Raw genomic sequence first — 19,081 nt, 5'->3', positions numbered from 1 at the left:
AGATCTTACTTTTATTACTGCCCGTCAGAAATCAAAATCACGCCTCCAGCAGAGCCCACTTCTGTCTTCTGGGGGAAGTTTTAGCAAATGGTTCTGTCATGGCTAAGAGAAATCAACTCAATATACTGCTTGCTCTTAGAGGATCAGACTCTTCTCATTCCCTTGACAAGTCAGGGACAAGGAAGGTTGGGCTCACACACCTAAACCACACAAATCTTTATTTCGCCAGTGCCAAGAAAATGATTTCATAACCTTTGCCCACAGAGCCACGCATGTATCTGCAAACAGTTTGCAGCCAGATGAAAAAGCTAAATGACTGAGAAAATCAGGAATATGTAAAGTATGGGACAGAATATAATCCTCTTGTGAAAAAATATGGGAAGAATAGTCCAATATTAAGATCACATATCTTCCCCATCTCTTGGGAAAATAATTCCCACCCCTGACACCAGCTTTGGTCACTCAGCAGAAGAGAGAAGGTTTGTTCAGGGAAGGAGGTGTTTCATTAAATGTGGTGTGTCCAGAGAAGTTCAACGATGTTTTTCACCAAATTCCACAGGTTAGCAGTTTTTAGCAGTTTTAATCCATCTGAAATTTATATTTTGGCAATTAACTCAAGCTGCACATCTAAAAATCACTTTAAATGTCTTTTCCTGCTTCGTTTGGGGATTATCTTTCTGCTAAACGCTAAGGATAATTGTAACAGATATGTACAGATGAACGCTAAAAGTACCGGCGAATAGTCTTTATACTTCAAATAAATAAAAACACACGATTGAAAAAAACCCTAAGATATCTTCCTGATCTTCACTGGCTATTTCAGAACCCTTAAACCCTGGAAATCTACAAAATACCTCTTACCAAATTTTCTAGATATTCTACCATATCTATTACCATTTTCCGGCAGCAGAAAATGAAACCATTGACATTAGTATCCACGTTGTAAACCTCTAATTAAGGAGATCTTCACTAGCTGAAAGCAGGAGTTAAACCCTGCAGTTAAAGTTTGAGTAGCAGACATTCCTCTTTGGTTATGGCTTAGAAAAATGTCATATAACAGTTTTGGAGATCAAATTTCATCACCTTTGAAATGGCTCAACCTGCATCAAAAAGTAAGAAATTTTTAGTAACAATTTAAAGAATTCTATTTTAAATCCCTTAAATTAAACAAGAATTTCACTCCCTGGAGCATGTCCAAGTGTAGGAGATAAGGTTTACCACAAAGTCAAAGGGAAATATTTATGGGAACCCCTTTGCAAAATCCTGGTACCCGCTTGCTATGTTGGTCCCTGCAACATGCCCCCAGCTAATCTACTGGCATTGCCATCAAATATTTTGCAGACTAAAATGAAATCTCCAATAAGATGAATAGATCTGTGCGTCTTCTGATATTTTATCAGAAGATGGACTTGATGCTCTGACAATTCAAGATGCCATTAGTTTCGATATGATCAGCAAAGACAGGGGAAGTTGTATTATTCTCATTCTAATACACGCCTTGTAACATAACGATCTATTGCTCAAAGAGGAAATCTCCTTCTTTCAGGGGAGCAAGCTTTACCAGCCACCAAAGTCTTGCAGGCTATCAGCTGCCTAATCCAAAATCGGGATTCTCACAAACAATCCTCAGCCTGTCAAGTACAACCCTGTAACAGATTCTATTAAAAAACCCACCCACCCATCCAAATAAAGCCCTCACCGCAGAATATTTGTTTCTCTGTAAATAGACCTTTTGTTTCGCTAGCATTTTAAGGATCCTTATTTTCAGTGCTGTTACTTGGATGTAGGTTTGCCTTCCTTAAAACACGCACTAAATGAGAGGACAGGATTTCCCGCATGCTGAGAAAGGATGTGAGTGGCAGTGCAGCGTTCCCAGTGCCAAGAACAGCGTGCCAAGCACAGAGGAATTTCTCCAGACCCAGGTATTAACCTTAATTTTTAAACAACTTCTTGCACACTGTGAGTCCACTGAATCATGAGCAGGATGCCCCTAAATCATTTTTCAGCCACCTGCCCCTCTCTACAAAGCCCACCTGTAGATGCCTTTCTCTCAGAAAGAGAGGAAAAAAAAAAAAAAAAGGAATAAAAAAAATTGAATAAAATGAAGCACTTCCTTCTTAAATTACTGAAGTTACTAAAATAAGAAAATCCAAGCAAGAAAATTAATGTAGACTATTTAATGTAATCATATCCTTATTCGTCATGAAAATTGTGGCTCATATTCTGAGCTAAACTGATTTAGATCTAGAATAAAGTCACTAAGGATCAAGAAATTCTTTGAAATTCATTACCTGTTAAGTGAAATCAGAATCTGACCCTATGTCAGCATTTGTAAATCAGGTATTTAACAAAATTCGAAGGGAAAACTTAGGTCAAGATTTGAACTCTATCTTCCCAAAGTGAAAGAGTATGAAAGTACCTTCCTAAAATGAAAAACCCAGAAAATGGGCAGTATAATAGACCTATAGAGCTTCATAGCTTAAAAGTGCTGTCCAAATATTAGCTAAATCCTTACTATAAACCTGAGAGGCAGATAAGATGGAAGCACTTATGCTAAAAATAAATAAAACCTAGAACTGTCTCATATAACCGTAAGATTTTATTAAAAATAAACAGGGCTGGTTGGTATCCTTAACCTCAAGGTCACAAAACAAAGTACTGGGCACTAGAGGATAGCGGCAGAAACCAGTACTCCAAAATCACTGTGTCTAATTAAGGATTCCAGAGAATCTCTGCTTTATGCTCTCTCCTGTCTCGAAGCATTCGCTGCGAGAACATTCAAATGCCACCGGGAGACTGACATGCTACTTGTTAGGTCAACAGTCCCATTGAGACTTCTTCTCATCGGCTTTGTCGGATTCTGGGTCAACTGTATATGCTGGGCAAATAACACCGCACCAGGGCAAATAACACCGAACGGGGCTCTCGTGTTTAAAAGGGAGAAAACTAAGGGGGGGGGAAAGCTGCGTGGAAATTGGAAGTGTGTGTCGTGTGTGCGCTTGCTAAATAATTCAGATTTAAACTGTTGTGAACTTCTGACCCTCACACTCCACTGCGATGTGCAGGACTGCAGGTTTCACTGTTAATCCACAAAGTATTAAACGACAAAAATGTATGGAGCCTTCCTGTTCCCGAGCGAGGCCATATTCTGCTAAAAGCATTCTAATGTTAATGACGATGGCTGGTTGTAGAAATGTTTTACTCCACTGCAACAACGTATTTTCATTTGTTTGTGAGGTTGGAAAGAGAGAAAATGAAATTGCCCTTTTAACGCTGCACCCTGCTTCCTCCCAGGCGTCGGGCAGCGTGCGTCCCTTTTTCAATAAAAACATGCATTTGCCTGTTTCTGCGGGTTGCGTGCCTCCCTGCCTTCCCTTTGCTTTGCTCAGCCGTCGTTTGGCACAACTGCCTCGCTTGCAACACGTTAGAGAATACATTTCTCCACGATGCATTTTTTAACCGGCAAAGTAAGGAGAAAAGAATTTGATTACGCTTATTTTTATGCTTACAGGAAATATAAAAGACAAAGTGTTCTATGTTTAAAACTACAGCATATGCAGCTTGTGTGCACATCAGAAAGATCTCTACAAAGCAGCACGCACAGATACAAGATTATACAGAATAGAGAGACAGATGCAGATTTCCACGCGTAATATCTGTAGTGACTCCAAGCACGATGGATATTAAAAAAAAAATAAATAAAGAGGGGGAGGAAAAAAAAAAGCAAAAAAAAAAGAGCGCTGTCGGGAGAGAATCGTACCAACCTATTCAAAGACTCCTGTGGACTTCAAGAGGCTTTGGATCACGCCCCCGGAGAGAGATGATTTAATAAAGCGGGGTAATATTTCTTTTCAACTACACGCTACTTTTGAAGACAGCTGGGAGACCGATGACCTTTTCGGAAACACGCTCTTCCCCCCTGCACGTCCTTGCCGCGTACCGAGGGGGAGCGCTCGGCACACAGCTACGCGCCCCGGGGACGCGGGGCGGAGGCACCGCGCCCGCACCTGCACCCGCGGCGGGGGGGGGGGAAGCTCTGCGGGGCGGCCCCCGCGGGGCCCGGGCGGTGGCGGCGACGGCGGGAGCGGGGGCCGGGGCAGCCTCCCGCGGGGGCGGCCGCGGGGCGTGTCGGCGCGGCGTGAGGGGCGGGGCGGGCCGGGCTCCACCGCCTCCCGCCGCCGCGGTGATTGGCCCGGCCCGCCCCTCGCCCCGGCTCCCAGGCCGCCTCCCTCCTCGGCTAAAGCGGGCAGTAGGTGAGGGGAAGGCGGCCAGACGGGAGCATGGTCGGGGCTCCGCAGCAGCCTCCGCCGCCGCGTCGCGCCTCCCTGCCCGGCCTCCAGCGCGGCTCCCGGTGCCCGCAGCCGCGCGGGGCTCTGCGTTAGCGGCGGAGGCTGCGATGCACAAGCCGCCGCCTGCCGTCGCCGCCGCGCATCCTCCCGCCGCCTGAGGACGCGGCCGCGCACCCGCGCTGCCGGCCCAGGGCCGCCTGCGCCCCCGCGGAGGGAGGTAAGCGGCGCGGCGGCTGCGCGCCCGCGGAGCTTCCCCGCCGCCGCCAGCCGTGCCGTGCCGGGCATCGCCGGGCTGGCGGCTGCCCTGCGCCTGCGCTCGCTGTCCGCATTAAAAACTTCCTGCGTGCCTCCTGCTGCCTGGGGGTGCTGTGCGGGGAGCCGGCGGGGGATAATCATGTTATTATGATGGTTTTCTTTGGGGGTCCCCCCCCCCAGGATTTTTTTTAATGTTGGCGTGGGGGTTCCCCCCGCCCCCGCCGCGCACCCACAACTTCAGGCTTTCGCCCGCGCCGGGGAGCGGGGTCGGCCGCGCAAACCCCCTTCAGCCCCGGGTGGCGGCTGTGTCCCCGTGGACCCCCCACCCCTCCCGGGAGCGGCTGTCCCGGTGGATCCCCCCCTTCCCACCCCCGGAGCCGCCCCCGAAACTGCCTGGGGATGGATCGGCGCGCACCCCGGCAGGCAGCCTGCCTCCCTCCCTCCATTCCCAAATGCCTCCGCCGGCCCCCTCGTCTCCCTGTGCCTGGAATACATTTCCATTCCCTCCCCACGCGTGATGTGTACGAGGAATTTCTCGGCACAATATTGCTTAAATCTATGTGTTTGTTTGCTTTTTTTTTTTTTTTAAACGCACTCCGTACGCGTTTCCCACGCCGTGCCTTGCCACGCCGCATGACATTCCTCGCCGGTGTGAGGTTTTGTTTGGCCGCTGCTGGGGTTTTCTATTGATGCCTTTTTGGGTTTTTTTTTTTTTGGTTGTTTTCTTTTAACTTATCTTTGAGCCGAAGTGCTGTCTGGTGCCGTTAGGAGCACAGAGGCGCATCTCCTGGGTACCTGTTTTCAGGAACGTCTTGCTTAGGATGGGAGGGGAAAAAGCTACTTTTTTTTTTTTCCTGTTTTGTTTTTGACATTGAGTGGATGTGACTAGCTGTCCTTGTCGTGCGAGGATGCAGGTCTGTGGTCCCTGGGATTTTGGGTTCAGGTTCCTTTGCCTCCCTGGAGGGTGGAGAAAGGTCTGGAGGAAGGGAGTTCTGGGGATGGATGGTGGTGTTTTTCATATACTTCATAAATTGTGTGTGCTCATAGTCTCTGAGATTTTATCCCCCCCCCGGTTTCATTTATTAAACTGAAAATATTCCTAGAATGCCGGAGATAGATTTATCTCACTACCACCACCAAAAATTATGGAGCCCTGGTCATGTTGCTGGCTGCTTGTCTTTTGTTTATTGTATATGAAAACTGTTTAGAAAAAAATGTAGTGTTCTGGAAACTAGTTTAAGGGAGATTTAATCACTTTTCCATCAATGAAGAAAAAAACCCATGCACGTTTGCTGCAGGCTTATTATTTAACAGGAGATTATGTAGAGTATATATCTGATAAATGAAGAAACTTTCTTTTTCCTGATATTTCTTTAAAACAACAGAGCAAGTGTGTGTATGTATAGGCACATGTGAATCTCTTGCACCGATTTAAACACATTTCTTGGGCTATCCTTTTGAGGTCAATTTTGAGGTACTTAAAAACCAAACTACTGTAGCTTTAAGGTGACTGCAGATAACAGTATTACTGTCTTATAATTAGCAATCTGCTGAAACTTTAAATCCTCCTTGATGGATATGATGATCTGTGTGAGAGAAGGAATAGTATTCTCCAAGCTTTATTCTTTTTATTTTTTTACCTCCAAAACAAAGCAACAGTGTGTCTTTCTTTTATTATTGTTGTATTCTGGTTTAAACTGCTAATGGCTTTATCTTCCCCCCCCCCCATGTGGAGAAAAATAAAGTACAGCCATATTTTACACTGACATTTATCTGTGTCAAACTTTAGTTATGCTCAGGAGGTTGTTTAATCTTCTCTGAATAATGTACAGGGTGTGGGGGGGTTTGTATTCTTATAACCTGTCCTCATTGTGTGTATTTATGGAAGTTGTCTTCAATTGAAGATGAAATATGGGAGCTATGCAAATAATTTAGTGACCCATCCAGAGTAAGACTCAGCCAGCATATCAAAACTGCATCTTTCATTGCCTCTTTTCATATAGGTATCTTTTCCCTTAACATCTATTTTGATGTTGCCTAATAGAAACTGAATAATGCCTATGGTATTTTAATTGAAAATTAAAGTATGGGGTTTGAGTTAGTACCCCTTCTAAAATAGGAGAGCATCGTTGTGATTTATTTAAAAGTCCAAAAATATCCAGTCATACTAAGTAGTTGTCTTTCAAGTAATGACCAGTAACACTTAATTCAGATGAATTTTTGTTCGTGTTCATTTAGCTTCCTGTAGAGGGTCTTAAATGAACTATGAAATACATACTGGGTTCTCAGTCTTGAAAACTGCCTGACTTGTCTGTATTTGTTGTCTCCGGTAGCTTATGAAATGCATGCACAGTGTGTCAACCTTTCCCTTAACAACAAAACCTATGAGCAAATGTTCAGTGTGAATTATATTACTGAAATAAAATATTCTATAGTTGTCATGGTTACAAATAGAGGCAGGGTTACTGGTTTTCATCTGCATGCTGGGGAGGGGGAATCTAGTTTTGTCACTTCTTAATTATATTTCTAATGAGTGATGGTCATACTTCAAGTACCCAATATATTAGCTACACAGCGTAGTGAATTAGATTTTTGTTGAAGTCTTGCTGAAACGAAACAAAAAGTGGTGGTTTGCTGGAGCAAACCCTTTCTTGTTCATTTGTCTTTTTGAAGCAGAAATCTTGAGGGAAGAAAGTAACCACCTCTGTTCTGTCTCTTCTTCTAGATTAGCACGCTGCTAGGGTTGCTGCTCCTCTTCTTCAAACAATAATAAAAAGTGTATAGTGTGTATGTTGCCTGGAAATCCTCTCAATGAAGGGAGAGGAAGACACAGATCTAGAAATTAGATAGGATTTTTGGGTTTACTGTGCACCGTATCTGGTGCTATCACTTTTAGCGCCTGTTGGTGAGGAGAATTCATTATCCCCAGGTTTGCTGCGTTCATCTCGCCAGCGATACCGCGTTGCTCCCCTGCGTCCTCCTTCTCCCGGGTTGCGATCCGCTGTTTCCATTGGAGTCGCTCCGGTTCGGCACTGTGCTACCGGCCACCAGGATCGGGGCCTCGACTACTTGCAGTCGTTGGCGCTCATCCCAACGCTGTTTCTCTGCTTCTCCACGCTCATCTGCAATTCAGTCTTGTCCATGCCTACTTGCTTTCCTGACCTTTTAATTTAGTTCTGAAAACCTATGGGCCCAGTTCTTCTGAAGCACAGGAAAAAAAAAAAATCAAGGGGGTAAAAATTGATAGATTTTTTTTTTTTCCTCCCCTTCTTTTGTGTGTAGAGCCTGTGGTGAAAACTCACACACAGCTTTAGGGAGGAAAAAGTACCCCTAGATCTGTGAACGGAGAGAGAAATCAGTCTGTCCTGTCCTGCTTAACCCCTGCCCATTCCATTATATCCTTGTTGTGGGAATTTTTTTTATTTTTAATCTTAAAGCACATCTAGAGGGGTTTTTTGCTGCACTTTTGAGTTTTGGGATCTCTTTAGTGGTTTTGTTAATTTTTTTTAGCATCCTTTCTTTAACTTTAGGTTGAGCATAGCATTTCAAAGGCTCTTGCAGTGACTTGTCCACTGCCTACGCTGCTTCACTCGGATCTGCTGCCGTAGCCTACGGACCCAGGGAGCCTGGACACCTGAAGGCCTGATCCTGACGCTGCTCTGTTTGCAGAGCATCAACTTCATAGTGCACCACAGAGGTCTTTGTCATTTTCACATCATTAATTCTTTGTGCCATAATCGAGGCTTTTAGCTAGCTAAAATCTCAGCATGGGTTAGCAACTTATTTGGTCCTTCAGCTTTTTTTTTTCCTCCCTCCAGATCTTTCATTTTGCAATAGTTGGCCTAGCAGTATGCTGGTTCAATAACCTTAAATATGACACAGTACCATTAGATTCTGTGATTTATTTGTGTATCTAATCACTTTCTTAATGTACTCATTTCTCCACAGAAGAAGTGCTGTATAAATACCTATATCTTAAAGCCCATAAACATACAAATTTGATAACATTGCCTTGAATATATTTGTGGGTACTTGAAATTATTGTATTAACTCTTTGTCACATTTTTTACATTTTTCTTTCTGGTTTTGTGTTAACTCACCCTGTGTGGGGAAGAGCTTTAGCATCCCTCTATGCAGTTAACTCTTTTGTAAAGTTATTCGTAGGAAGATGGAGCTCCTATGCAAAGGCTGAACATGGTCTTCCCAAGAAGTAATCTGCCAACAGCAACTCCGAGTGCGAGGCTGTATGAAACGTAAACAGCTTTGACATGCTTCTGTCACTTCTGGGTTTCCTTTGTTACCAGAAGTACAAAGAACTCTTCCTCAGGTATAAAGAAAGAGATTAAAACGAAATAAATTAGAAATCTCTTATGGGAGCACCTTTCTGTCACATTTTTAAGAGTCAGTGTGCTTCACAGGTGGTGAGTATGTGCTGTTTACTGGTTAGGGTTAAACCAGAACCGAACAGACCTGGTACAAGAGATGCCCCGAGAAGCCTTCCTGGTGCTTTTGTCATGCAGCCAGTTACCTCTGCTGTCTTGACCATCTGATAAATGACAGTAACTGAATTCCTAGTCACGCTCTTCCATAAATAATTTGATGTTGTGAATTAGAATATCTGGAAATGTGGGACCATTTTCCTTATTTTTTATGTGCTGCCTTTTTTCATCTGTGATGTTTAGATTTTCAAATATCCTCAACTTGGATTTTTTTTTTTGCTGTAATTGGCATTAATGTCAGAAAAATCACAGTTTTTTGGTAGTCCTAAACGTCAGGTACTGGCCTGCCTTAGTAATACTGATTCACTGAAGCAGTCTGCTTGAACTATAGACAAAACCAGGCTTTTTAAATTAATTCAACATTCCTTTTGCAGTGTTTTGTGGTTTTGGTTTTTTTAATTCCCTGCCATCCATTACAATTTGCTAGATGACATGTGATAGTAAGTGCTTGGACTTCTGTTCAGGTTTGGTTTGGCTTACTGGAAGATGTGCAGTTCTTGAGTTTGTCTCCAGTTCTAGGACTAAACTGTACATAGTGCAGGTGAAACACAATTTGATTGAGAACCAGATTATTTCTAGGGGCATGTTCTGGAACTCATTCAGTGCGGCAGTTTGTAAGAAAATCTGCTACTGATACAATTCCTCTACAACCTTGCTGTTAAGTGAAAACTGTGAAGCATGCACGTGGTAGGAGGGCGTTTGGACTTGCAACGTAGTTGAGAGATACTGTGAAGAATCCCAAGTTCGTGTAGAGGTATCTGAGACAATAATGGTGTCCCGTAGCAGGTCTCAAACTCAAAATGTGCCTGATTTGTTGAGCTGGACTCTAGTTATACATCTCTTGATATTTTTCAACCTTGAGAGACAGACCCATTATCAATCTTCACTCTTTGAAAAAAACCCCAACAAACCCCCAACCAAACAAAACACAACAACAAAAAACCCCAAACAAAAAAACCCCACCCCATAACCATGATCTGCATAACAATGCAGACAGTGGAAATCCTGGATTTAAAGTGTGATTTAAGAGCTTTTGTTTCAGGCACTTCTTAAAGTCTGTGCTGATGAGTAATTAATATTTAAATCAGACTTCTGCTCTGAGATATGCTTTGTCAGATCTTGTTGTATGATTTTATTTTTCGGTCTACAAATGTGATGCTGGTGGATTTGCAGATTGCAGCATGCTGTAACTACTCAAAGTTTCTGTTCTCAGTCTGAGGCTTAAACATGCTGTTTCCCTTAATTAGAGGGAGAAGAACTTAATGCTCTTAGTTTTCCCAGCCACAGGTAAACCACAGATCAAAAGAGAGGCAAAAGAGTTCAGGAAGTTCATCGTAATAATCACATGACATCGAGTAACTTTAAAGGGGATGCAGCTGTGTTTACCTGTGCTTTGAAATATATATATGTATTGCAAATTTTGGTTGACTTGTGGCTTGTTGAACACCTGAATTCACTAAATGATTTCTAACATATTGTATACTTCAGAAAAACTTCATCTTTAACTTTCTCTGGATTTTTATTGTCTCTTGCTTGCCAAGAGAGGAAAAATGCCAAATTGGAACACTTCATATTACAAAATGTTGTTGAGTATATAAATGTCTGGAAAATGCTTTTAAAATGATAATAAATGCTACAGAATAACTAAACTTAAGCAATATCTTTTTGAGCTTAGTCCTTACCCCTTCATAAAGTTTGGGATGCAGGGGATGGGGAGAAATTGCCAATCTAGATGAAGTTTCTTATGTTTTGGAATGAGAGGCAGAGCATAAAAGTATGGAAAAAGAATATACTAATTCAACTGTATCAACCTATATACTAGGAAACAGCTCCTTGATGGTGCCTATATTCTTAAGTAATCCTTAATATATTGGTAGTGGGATGGGTCAGCAGAGCTGTTGAGCCTGATGCTGTTGTTGCTTGGAGTATCAAGGCTAGGAACTCTGATGGCAGTGGAAGTTGGTTCTTCTGGTTTGGGTTTTTTTCTTCTGCCCTTTTTTTGTATGGGTTGTTTTAGTAAAATGTGTTGGAGGCTGAAAGGGATATCTCAGTAGGATATTCTGTGAATGATGGAAGGAAAGGACAGAATAAAATCTTTTCTCTAAAATTGTACAGGTGATAGTAGTCCCTGGAATAGAAAGAGATTTCTGGAAGGTAGGAATAAGTGGCTGCTTGATTATATGATAGTGGTTATATTTTAAGGTTTCTGTTTAAGAAATGGGAGACTCGTATAAATAGTAACCGCTTCAAGATGCAACTTTTTCTTCCTTATCCTCCCTTTTCACTTGGGGATAGGAATAGATGCAACAAAGCTTGCCAGATGTTCTCCATCATGACTGTGGACTGCTCTGCTTCTCCCTAAACACTGGTGTTCTTCCCTTCCCCCTCCAGTTTATCAAATGTCTTGATATATCACATCTGAAAAGCCTAAATAGTACCACAGACACTCTAGTCTATCTTATTTGGAGTGGAGAAATACCAGATACAGTAAGGATATTGTTTTGTGAGCATTTATGAAAAATGCTTTACTTGCACTTTTTTTCACCCTTCTAAAGAAGCATGGCTAACACTTCCAGGTCATCTCTGACAGCTTTACTAATACAATGCAAGGTAAAATGTTAAATATACTGTACTACCCTCTTTATTATGCTATTTTTGGCTGGTCATATGAGGAAAGTATGTATTATTTAAACAAAACTCACTGTTCTGAGTGTCTTCCCTTCCTTTTCTCTGTCCGCATTATTTCACATTTCTAAACACTGAGCATACCAATCAATATTCCATTAAAAGCAGAATTAACTTGGGAGAAGCTTGCATGTATTTGCATGTGGTAGCTTATTTCTTGGTGTCTGGCTTTGTGTTGCCCTCCCCTCATGCCATCTTTTTTTTTAAGAACACTCCAAATATTTGTGCAATCACTTCTAATAGCGAGGTTTGCCATGCCCCATCTTAATTTTTGTCAATATGAATTGTTGCTACAGCCTTCTGCAGTGCCCTGCTTGCAGGCAATATCAGTCAAATGTTTGTAGCTACTTTCTTGCTTCTGTTGTACAATAGCTGGACATCAAGGTACTTGGCTTCAGATCAAATGTTGCTCTTGGTTACACACATGTAGTTAACAGAAATCAATGTTGTATAGACACAAATGAAAGTTGGATTTGATCTTTTGTGAGTTAACTCTTACCTCTTTTATGCTGATGCTAGTCTGAATTTTCTGCAGGCTGGATTGAGTGCCCCACCTCAAATTCAGGAGTTCTGAGCCTTGCTGGCTGTGCCAACATTTTATTTTTTATGGTCTCTATCTCTGAAAGTAAAACCCACCCTCTTCCTTTCTGAAGTCTGAGCCTTGAGACTGCAAACTAATGTAATGAGATTTGATTAAAAGCTGCCTGTAGCACATAAGAGTGTGGGATGTGGCTGTGTGGGACCTTCTGGGGAACCTCTCGGTTGATCTTGATGTGTGAGTTGTCACAAGAGCTGCCGAACTGTGGACCAAATCCTGACCTAGTTAACACCTGTGGAGTTGGCATGTACCAGTATGTGTCTGATGTTGCACAGTGCTTCTGTACCTTGAGGAACAAATCACTTGTGAAATTCAACTGTGAAGGTCTGAAGGTCAAAGAAAAAGTCTGCAAATCTCAGTAGATAACAGCAACTGCAGAAGAGAGGGGTGGCCGGTTGAAGAGTAGGCATATTTACTGGTCTCTCTGGTTTGTGTGGTCCAAGTGCTTCAATACCTTTTTTTCTTTCCCCTCCCAGTTCTGTATTATATGAAATGGGCCAAATTTGTCCTTGGCCCAAATCTGAGTTAAATGAAGTTACGTTTGGTACCTTGAAAATCTTAGATAAATGTTCTGCCTGTTCTTTAAGATTATCAAATCCCCAAAGTAAAGCCTATTTCCTAATACATTTTTTCTTTTTGGAAGAAAAGTGTGTAATTTTTTGATTAAACTTCAGGGCAGTTCTAGTTCTGCAACATCACAACCTTATCTCTCTGTGAACTAAATGGCAATGGGAAGTTGTGGCTGATACTTGAGCCATTATTTATAGGAGGAAAAAATAGAGCATAGAAATGGTATAGGAATTAAGGAAACAAAAAGGCTTGCCTGAAGCCTATAAAATACAGGACTGACTTTAAAAGTGGTACTTAGATATAGAAATGCAGCCACAGACAGAGGAGAATTGTGGTTCACTTGCTGTGATAATACTCTTTATTTTGGTTTGTTTGTTTTTCCTCTGTCTGGGATAGAAATTTTGAAAGCCCATTTGTGTGTGTGGGGAGAGGAGGGGATGCTCTCGCTAAAAGAGAAATTGCAGCAAGTTTTCCTTAAACTCACTGTTTCAATATCACACTTGAACAGTTCACAGCAGCATCCTTCAAGCCTTCTAAAAACTGTTCTTAGACAAATCTTGTGGTCAGAACAGCTAAGTTACTGAACTATTGTATTTCAAGAATAACACAAGTAAAACAAAAAAGAAACAAACCCAAAACCCCATGCTGTGCTGGCTTCTTTATTCAAAGAACTTCATGCAGCTGCCGTGCTCTGATGGCAGAGTTAAGGTGGTCTGGGCTGGAGATCAAGAATGACACCCAGTTGAGTCAGGTTGAGAAGCTTAAACTCTAATTTATGATGGAAATGTAGGTGCAGCTTAAGCCCAGGCATCTACTGCTTGAGGTGATGGTTTAATTGGGGCATTAGTTATTCTTCATCTGGAGAAGCCAGTAGGCTGGTTAGACTTTTGCTGCACATAATCTGAGTGGAAGTTCTGGTTAACCATTTCCTTCCTCCTGTTTTCAGGCTGCACTGTTTATTGTGCAGTTATTTATCTTTAGGAAAACACAAACACTCTCAGATTTCCTCAAGGTACTGACTAAAATGACATTATATATGACAGCAGATTATAAGTCTTCCCCTGTCTAAATATTATCTTGTAAAATTAGAACACCTCAGTTCTTGCTTTTAAGTAGATCTGTAACCTCTTGAATTTTACTGTAGCCATTTCTAGGTTTACTTAAGAGGATAGTTTTTGCCCCAAAACAAAAAAAGTACAAAACCCCCTTATTTTTCTATATGAAGATTCTGAATTTAACAACAATCAGAACGTAACAGCCTTGGGCCGCCTTCTTGATTAGAAAATTGAAAGTACAAAAAAAGAGGTTTTGGTTTTTTCTCTGTGCTTGTCAGGCATAGTAGCATGTATTTTACTTAAATATTAAAAATATTATAATATGTAAGTTTTAAGGGGACAGGAAGGGGGCAAAATAGTGTAACTTACACCTGTAATTGCTACTCTAACAGCAAAGCGGCTTTTGAGAAAAGACTGTCAGGATAAAATCCAAGAAATGTCAGTATTAATCTTACCTAGATAATCTGTTACTTTAAATTTTAGGCAAAAAATTTAGGAGCACGGGCATCTTGTGTATAACTTAATACACAAATACACCATTTAATCTTGGCTTGCTGTATCTAACAAGATGTTTCACTGTACCTGCAATCAACATAATGTCTCGAGATGCCTGTAGGGATGATGATCATGAAACGATGATAGAGCTTAGACAGTGACAGCATTGCTCTGTGAAATCCTTAGCCTCTGTCTTCAGAGAAAATTGTTAATGTAACTTTGAATTTCTGGGTGGGCTGTTGGCAAAGAGGAATAAACAGGAGGTCTTTGAATCATAAACTAAAAGTTTCTGATCTTTGGGCTAAAACCTGTTTGTTAGCCAACCTCGGAGCAGGCTTGCCAATTGGTATGTGACCTGGCTGCCACTAGAGAGGGACGGAGCTCTATACAGAGCAGGGGTGCATCATTGTATAAAGGGCAGATTTCAAATAAATGAGTTTTTTTCTTGACAGTTTTGTTTTTCTTTCTGAGGGTAGAAAAGGAGAGGATGAGTGTTAAATCGTATTGTTTATACCCAAGAACAACTTCAGAAAGTTTTGTTGCCCAGAAATATCTTTAAAAAGACAGAAATGCTTCCTATTTCACGTATAGATCAAACTCACAAATATTCTTAGCGTAAAGCAACAATTAACTGCGAAATGTACTGTGGAAGTTGGAAACAGATTTCGAACCATCCAGGTGAATAGAGTGCCGTATCCCGTATGAAATGGAAGCACCAAGGCTTCCCAGGGAACTTGGGGAAAGCAGTGAAGCTCTTCCATTTTCCTTCATGTGATGCCAATGTCTTATTCTGTTTATCCTTATTTAGCTGTGACTCTTGAAGCTTCTCTGAAAGGAGAAAAAAAAGAAAATCCTTAAACTATTTGGGGTCAACTTCAAATCTGTGTGTAACTGCAGCTTCTCTTGGCTGTGCTAGGGTCAAGCTGGCTTTGGCTGATCTGCATAGTGGCTCTCCCTTTCCAGTTTGGCTGTGTTGTCAGAGCGGTCTCTTTTACATACATACATGTTCACAAAGTAGCTGTGCGTGCACTCTGTCCCCAAGTTGCTGAATTACCTCTTCTGTCGCTGTATCTTAAGCCTTCAGTTCTCTTGCTTAGATTTATCTTGTTTCAGATTACTGAAAGCACAATTATTGAGCATCTTCAGGGTGAAACACATCCTATTAACTTCAGTTTGGTTTTGAGGGCTTTTTCCATCCTTGCCTTTTTTGTTTAGGCAGTAAACTCTTCTAGGACAAGGGCTGTTATTTTTCTTGCCTGTACAATTGGGGCCTCCTTCCTAGCTGAGCCTTGTGCTCTAACAGGACAAAAATGATTCATAAGCTCTGGAAATGCTGCTCTTTTCCACCCCTCCTTTCTCCATTTTAGTCTACAAAGATTCTGCTGTGCTGTTGCAAAGTAAAACTTAATACCACTTTCCTTTTCTGTTTCTCTTAATTAGTTATTTTTGAGGAGGGAAAAGTATTCTAAAGGGGTAAAATGAACATTGAAACTTTAGGAATCATGGAATGCTTCAACTTGTGGGTTTTTTGAAAGTTCTAGCTCAGATTCTAATCCAGAGATACTGAGCAGTAAAACATGGGCTTGGCAGTCAGGGGTGTATCTGTTTCTTCTGGAAAGTAAGTATGTGCTTTGTCTCACTCCACTAAAATTAGTAATACCAAGAATATATTGAAGGCTCTGAACTATTTAGGAGGTGGTTGTTGCTGTAGAGGTCTGCAGTCACGCCCACCAGAGGGCATTTTATCACCAATTTCTTGGGGAGAAAGTTTTTTCTTAAGTCACGAATAAAGTAGTAAATATTGGATGGAAAAGCAGTGTATGAAACATTGTACAGATAGCTTTTTTGTTTATATGTAAATACATATGCTTATTTCCTGGCTGTATTTATATGTAAATAAGTAATGATGTCAGCTTGAATGGTTGGGTTTCCCCTCTGCTTCCTAAATACTTTCTAATTTTACTTAGGGATAATCTGGAGGAAAAAAAAAAAGAAATTCTTTAAAGCTCTCCCACAGCTGGTATAGCCATTGGTTACTGGGAAACCGGCCTCCCTCCCAAACAAGCACAGCAGATACTTGATGTGTGCCTCTACTCCCCCCCTTTCCAGGGCACTCAGAAGCGGAGGCTGCTGTTCAGGAGCCCTACTCATTTCAGAGGTTGGAATTTGCAAATATACTTAATAGCGAAGCCCCTGAATCTTAAGGAAACACTTGGCAGCCAGAGAAGTGTACATCTGCCAGATGGACCTGATATCTTGCATTTGGCAGCAGTTAATGCTAAGGCATGATATGCAAAACCTAAGAATGACAGCTAGGAAATGAATTTTTGTTTTAAAAACTGTATTTTGGTTTTGTTTTTTTCTTTTTTCTTGTCTATCTTCCATTATGAAATAAAGCCTCTGCGGGGGAGGAATCTACTTCTGAAAAATACCTTCTCACACCTTTTTGGGGTGCTTCCTTGTAAAGTTGACATCTGTGCTGAAGGTTGGGCTGCCCCAGTTCAGCTGTGTGACCTTCGTCAGCCTGGTACAGCACACATAATGTGATTAATTCCCTTTGGTTCCCTGTGGACAAATATATTCACTCCACCAGAGCCCCCATGACTTGTTTGCAGCCTCAGCAAAGGCCCAGGGTCATATGAGACCAAACTGCAAACCTGGCAGGGATCTGAACAGTCTGTGCTGCGACATGTAGGCAGAGCAGTGGTAAAAGCCTTCCTCCCTATGCACGACCCTCTCTGCACGCATGTGGGACGTGCTGTGAATGATTAGAGATTTGGATACCCATCTTAAGTGCAGCTCTGGGAGCTGTAGTTAGGACCCCATATTGTGTTTGTGGCCATCTAGATCAAGAAGGGAGTTACTCAGAGCATGTTTGTTGCTTGCCAAAAGTAGCTGATGTCATGAGGATGGATAATGATGAAATGTAGATTTTTTGGTTTTTTTCCTTCTCTCCTGTTCTCCAAAATGTTCAGGTCAAAAGGCTGCAGCTTGCTAGGGTAAAGCAAGCAGAGACCTACAGACATCCCACCCCAAATGAAGTGCACGCAGAGGTGCTGATTTCTTTGAGGATCAGGTCCTAATCCACAGAGGTTAGGGCCATCTGGTTTAGGGTGAAGGGAAGCAAAGGTATAAGCCAACAGCATAGTTCTCTGGAGCACAGCGTCCAGGGAGATCCTTACAGTGGGGATGGATGGATCTTTCTTGGGTGGTGTTAGTGGTGAGGCAGAGGTGCTGTGGCCTCCCATTATTCCTGGTGACTTCCCTCTCATGGATAAACAAGAGCGGGAGCAGCGCTGTGGTCGGAACAGCTCTTCCTTCTCCCCAAAACAGGGTTGTGACCCTCAACAAATGGTGGTTGGGGAATTGTGTGGAAGCAGTTGCTCATGCCTTAAAAATATGTTTGCGATGGAAAAAGTGAGGTGGAGAATTAATCAAGGCTAGCTCCTGCCTGATCGGTAGCAGGCAGTCTCCTAATAAAATGCCTGAGTATTTTTCAGCCTCTTTATTCAGATGATAGATCCTTTAGCCAGGATTTTTTTTTTCCTCAGCAGTGTTAGTGTCTGTGCAAATAAACGACTCATAAAAGAATTTTATTAATCCTCTAGGACTGAAACTTTGAATAACATTTTTTAGCTAGATAAATTTGCTTTCCAGAACTGTCCTGATGATTTGATAAGACCTATGTCTTTGTCACCTTGTCATCTCTGAGTTTACTAGCTTAATACCTGCAAGGATTGTAAAAAAAAAAAAAAAAAAAAAAAAAAAAAAAGCTTGTGGTTAAGAGTTGAAGAAGTTGGGTTTTTTCTTTATTCATATTTGAGGGCTTAACTGTAAATTGGCATTAAAAGGAGTTTGGATCTAATCCTATATTTTGTTTCCTGTGCTTTTACCTTTGCCTGTGGTGATGAGATGCACAAAGTACAAATTTGGGGACCCACCTGTAGAGACTCAAGTGAGCCAGTGTTGTCGTAGTGGGTGAGTTTAGACTAAGAACTTTGTTAGGATTAAAAAAAACCCCAAAAAACTGTTAGGTTAAAAAAAAAAGTAGATGGCAGCACTAAGCTGTTCTGAGGGAGAGAGGATTTGAAGGTGAGAAGGATGAAAAAGCCTGTTAAATCTGCAATTATTGCAACAGTGCAAAGCTCGCGCAACACTATAGTAACTCATATTAGCAGAAGAACCTTGCAATCTGGTTTCCCTGCTGTTACACTGGGAATAGATACTACTGCTTCCTCTCATTTCATTAGCAAGGACCATATGAGGTCTCAGTGTAATTCTGAGCTAAAACAAGCTCATATCTGGGTTTCCTACAGAGTGACTTAAGGATTTGACCTGGCTGCTGTTTGTATCTTGGTGCTAACTTATTAGCACTACTGCTGCTGTATCAGAAACAATTCCTCGGCTTCCAAAGTATATGCAAAACCATACTTATTTTCAATATATTTTCATTTTGGCGTATAGGTCTGTGGCAAAGTTCTGGGAGTTATTTCCTCAGTTAGGAGGACCATGTAGCCAACAGCGTTTTTTGACAGAAGTAGCCTGTACCAGACTGAAATCTTATAAAAATGCTGATTATCCAGTATTTGAATTAGTATTTTGATGTGCTTCAGCAGAAGTCTCTTGTATCAGAAA

The 19,081-nt window shown here is 41.8% G+C and overlaps 1 protein-coding gene and 1 long non-coding RNA gene across 4 annotated transcripts in view; one reads left to right on the top strand and one right to left on the bottom strand.

The window, feature by feature from the left end:
* The window catches only part of LOC142601428 (uncharacterized), a 32,384-nt gene extending 28,271 nt beyond the window's left edge, over nt 1-4,113 (bottom strand). Inside the window, exon 1 of the long non-coding RNA XR_012834983.1 lies at nt 3,765-4,113. This is a non-coding gene — a long non-coding RNA (uncharacterized LOC142601428). The remainder of the gene's footprint in view (nt 1-3,764) is intronic.
* Nucleotides 4,114-4,237: 124 nt separating this feature from the next.
* The window catches only part of KLHL29 (kelch like family member 29), a 412,753-nt gene continuing 397,909 nt past the window's right edge, over nt 4,238-19,081 (top strand). For all 3 annotated transcript variants that reach the window (XM_075750512.1, XM_075750509.1, XM_075750508.1), the window contains exon 1: nt 4,238-4,506. The gene's annotated coding sequence lies outside the window, so the exon portion shown is untranslated. The remainder of the gene's footprint in view (nt 4,507-19,081) is intronic.

The sequence above is a fragment of the Balearica regulorum genome, chromosome 3, assembly GCF_011004875.1.
Source record: "Balearica regulorum gibbericeps isolate bBalReg1 chromosome 3, bBalReg1.pri, whole genome shotgun sequence".
In the NCBI taxonomy this organism is placed as follows: domain Eukaryota; kingdom Metazoa; phylum Chordata; class Aves; order Gruiformes; family Gruidae; genus Balearica; species Balearica regulorum.
This window is presented reverse-complemented; position numbering and strand designations above follow the sequence as displayed.